General features: G+C 38.5%; 1 long non-coding RNA gene across 1 annotated transcript; it reads left to right on the forward strand.

Annotated features, from left to right (window-relative positions):
- The first annotated feature begins 472 nt into the window (after positions 1-472).
- Positions 473-4,059, forward strand: LOC125568345. The gene is made up of 2 exons (XR_007312259.1): positions 473-663; positions 3,398-4,059. It is a non-coding gene; the product is annotated as an uncharacterized LOC125568345 (long non-coding RNA).
- The last annotated feature ends 325 nt before the right edge of the window (positions 4,060-4,384 follow it).

Raw genomic sequence — 4,384 nt, forward strand, 5'->3', positions numbered from 1 at the left:
GACTGATTTTTAAAACACAAACAACGTGGGGCCGAAGTGCACATAACCAGATTTTGCTTTTTAAGATATTTTTTCCTTGATCATCATTGCCCTGTGTATCAGCTCAGGGACGGAAAGCTCAAATTTCAATGACACTTAAAAAAAAGTCACACCACTTAAAAAAAAGTCGCACTTGGTATTTTGTTTGCTTTAAGTTACTAAGTACTAAGAGAAATTACCCGCCTTATTCGATGTGAAATGGGCTTATTTGAAGCGTCACGTCATTTTTTTTCCCCCGTCATGTCCCTCCGGAGGCAATCATCCCGTGCCGCGCTTCCTATCACAAGTTTACCAACCTCTCAGTCAGGCATCTCACAAAGCAGTGACAGTTTATTGTGATTTTAGGTTTAAGACAATTAAAGGAGGTAATCAATCGTGAAAATATTCGAGCTAGGTACTGAGATTGACTGGAGACTGACGGAGAGGCTGGTAAGCCTGTGGTCCTATTCAAGTTTCATTTTCCCTCCCTTGGGTACCCTGTGGTCACGTGTTTCATTTATCGCGTGTTGCCATCTATCACGTTTTTGCACATTTTCTTGTGGAGTTGGGACGTAAGAGCGCGCATCAAAATCTCCGAAATTATGCCTCAAATCCTTCTAATTTCTCCTTGAAGACTGCCTACAGGTAATTCAGCACATGCATACTATCATTTAAGATGATTGTTTTCTTACCATAAGCTGTTTTTTAGTTCGAATTTGTGTTCCTTATAAGAGTACTACAATCGCTATTTCGTCGCTTATAACTTAAAAGCGCCGTAAAAAAACACAACTCTGTTGCCTGCGTACTTTCTTGCTCTGACTTTGTCGTTTATTCCGTACTACGAGCCTATCTTTAATGTCTCACGATCTTTATCTAGTTCTTTTTGTTGCTTGAGCATTCATATTATCGATTAGGCGCTCGAAGCCATCTCTGATTGTGAGTCGTGTCGGAATGTTCCCTTGTCCTTGTAGAAGCTTTACTTATGTGATGGAAAATTCCCTGTCCGCTTGGACAATTTCCTCATTGATTTTTGAATTCTAAATCCTTTAGAGCCACAGTCTGATACTTCATTGCAATTACATGGGTATTGCTTGTATTTCCCCGTCTGTCATGCTTTAATCACTTGGCTAGAATACGTTTCCAGAAACGCCAGTCCTAACTGTTGTGATTTTTGGAGCTGTTCTTCCTTTTTAGCTTTAATAGCCAAGTCGGCCAAATGAAATGTCCAGTTTTAACTATCATTTGGAGCAACTACAGGTTACCTGTCCACTGTGGAGCCAAGTTACTTTCATGCATATATAACGAAGCATGGCTATTATAAGGAGTATTTTTAGGCCTTCATATTTATAGGACGAATCATGAATATATTGTAACGAGTGTTTCTGGGCCTTCATGCTTATAGATCAAAGCATGTGTATTTTTGGGCCTTCATGCTTATAGAACGAAGCATGAGTATTTTTGGGCCTTCATGTTTATAGAACAAAGCATGAGTATTATAAAGAGTAATGAAATCCTTTTTACCGAGTACTCAGCTCATTTCTATTTATTACAGTGGGGCAAAGTAATCAGGGTATGAGTGCCCCTTTAAGCCATCTAAGTCAATGCTACCGTGGTCCGCCTACTTTGTGTTTACTCCTGCAGAAGGTTATCAAAATTGAACGATTCATGTTCTATAACAAGCATGTCTATGTTTCTCTTTGTCGAACTTTTAATTTGTTGGAAAATAACTGTAATCTGGGTTCTGGGTTTGTAGGGCTTAAAATCCCACAAATTTAACAACAAACATCACCGCAACTCTATAGAAAGTTGATTTATATACATCAAATGATTTTCGTATTGAAGGAGGATTTTTATTATGTACATTATTACAGCTTGGTATATAAAACCGTAAAAGTTTATATTATTTATATAGCCAAAGCTAGACAACTGACAGCAAAATATGTAGGGTTATACTGAAAATGCCCAAAAAACTAAATATCTGTTAATTTATGTTGGCAACTACAGAGTGCTGGAAAACATATTATATAATTATTTACATAAAATGTCCATTCTTCTTGGTTCTCATTGCCGGAGAAATGTCCTTGTGTGTCTCTCTTGTGCGAGCGGAGTCATACGGTTCTCTGGACACTTCAGTGTTTGCAGGCCATTAAGCGGGGGACGCCTTGACGAATATATTTGATGCTCCTCTGGCTCTTGGGACACGGAACTCCACGATCCTTCCAAAACCTTTTTCATGTTTTTCTTCTTTGCCTTTCTAGGCCATCTCTTCGAACTATGAGCCCTATCGCTTGCTGCAAGTGAATACCTTTTGCTTTTAGCAAATTTTTTCATATTATTCGCCCTCTTTTACACTTGGGGCGACTCCATGCAGACCTTTTTTTTACCAATCGACTCAATATTTCAAAACGCAGCAACATTCAGCCCGTTGTCTGAAGTGAACAGGGCTCCTTGGCGGCTAGCAGCGGCCTGGCTTTTGTAAATTGCAAATTGATCAAATTAAACCTGTGAATAAAGATACTGCAATTTGTGCAAAATATAATTAACAAGTGTGAACAGTATGCTAATATAACCGAATGTAAGAAACACAGGGTTCCAGTAAGTGAAAAGAGGATCAATATAGAAAATAATAAAAGTAAACAATTAATAGTAATATGATAGTAATATGGCAAAGAATTAAAAGATGAAAAAAAATTCCATTTCAAAGCACCCCGTAGCCTTAACATAGCTGTAATAGTCAGACCCGAATGATACCTAAATTTATATATCTGTTTTTTTAGGGGGAGGGGGAATTCTATTCTATTCTATTTGTTATATATTTTCTGAGAACAGCACCTACATAATTATATAATATTGTTATTATTATAAAATATTATTTTTTATATTAACCCTTTCAGGCCTAAGTTTTCAGAACTGACAAATGACCCCCTGTCCTGAATTAACCTCACACAACTCAAGTTGTAGTCACTTTCAAACATTGCTTTATTGTAAGAAAACTACTGATTATTGTAGCTAACAATATAGAAATTGTTTATTCCCCATATAATAAGTATTCTTTTAAGCCTAAAATTGGGTCAAACAAGCTTGGTTTGAGAGAATTACAAAGCAATGAAAATCATGTTTTTGAATTTCCCGCCACTAATCCACCCATTGTCAAGTCTTTGTCAAGAGAACAATTTACTATACCTAAACAAAAAGCTATAGAAACTAGAATTCAATGGCATGGAGTATTAAACTAAGCTCTAATGTTATTACTGTCCTTTCCTCAAGCAGGGGAATGTCTAAAAGCTTATATTAAGCTTTTAGTTAAAAAAATGTAAAGCGCCATTGAATTTTAGGAAATGGCGCTATAAAAATTGAGTATTATTATTATGTATTTTAGTTTATTTGTCGTCGTCTCTGTGCTGCTGGTGCCATTCACAAAAGCAGTCTCCCTTTCCCCACAAAAGTGCTCGACATCCGGGATAACTGGCAAAACGCGCGGACGTTTGGCTCGCTGTCTTCCCTGGTAAGTCCCAATGAGGCTCTTCGCGAGTGCAAGTCTAAACTCGAAGTTAGTAAGCGGCGGTTCTTTCTCAATGTTCCACAGGCGTAAATTTTGTCGCTTTGCAGCTCTCGAAAAAGCCCGACACTTGCGAAATAATTGTCCATGAAGACAAAATACCCGCAGTTCTTGATCCGTGACACGAGCTCTGTCACAATGTTGTTTACACTGTCGCCGTCACGTTGGTTGGGATTTTTGCCGGTAGATGGAGGACGTAATCATATAGCCGGAGCCCGCGTCGCAAAGGCAAAACACTTTGATCCCTCGTTTCTTAGGCTTCATTGGCATATATTGTACGAAGGACAATCGTTCTTTATACTTAATCATCGCTTCGTCAATTGATAATTTGCGTTTTTTAGCAAAAAATGACTAAAAAATGTCTAAGCATTTCGCTTGAATTAGGTCGAGGAATGGCTTCGCTTTGTAGAGCTTTAACTCTGTGCTGCCCCTCGCTGGCGCCGTTGTGTTATCGCACAGATGCAAATAACGCAAAATGGCAATAAAGTTTTACGATGGGTCTTGCAATGTTCGGCTGGTATAGAAATGGCTCACTTTCGCTTCAATAATCCTTCATTGAAGGAGGCTTCACGATGCCCATCATGATGGTGATGCTGAGAAACGCCTTCAGTTCTTCGACTGTTAGAGGTTTGATTTATCCCTCTTTGTCGAACCAATTCCCGTCCTTAGCTTTCTTCCTTCCTTTGTTGTCAAACTTGTCAGGGTTGCATTGAACCGCGTAGTTATTAGTCTCGGTCACAATGATTTCTATCACCTCTGAGTTGAAAAACGACTCAAAGAAAGATAGGGGAGACAAGTCTCCAGGTA

The sequence above is a fragment of the Nematostella vectensis genome, chromosome 7 (genome assembly GCF_932526225.1).
Source record: "Nematostella vectensis chromosome 7, jaNemVect1.1, whole genome shotgun sequence".
Classification (NCBI taxonomy): Eukaryota; Metazoa; Cnidaria; class Anthozoa; order Actiniaria; family Edwardsiidae; genus Nematostella; species Nematostella vectensis.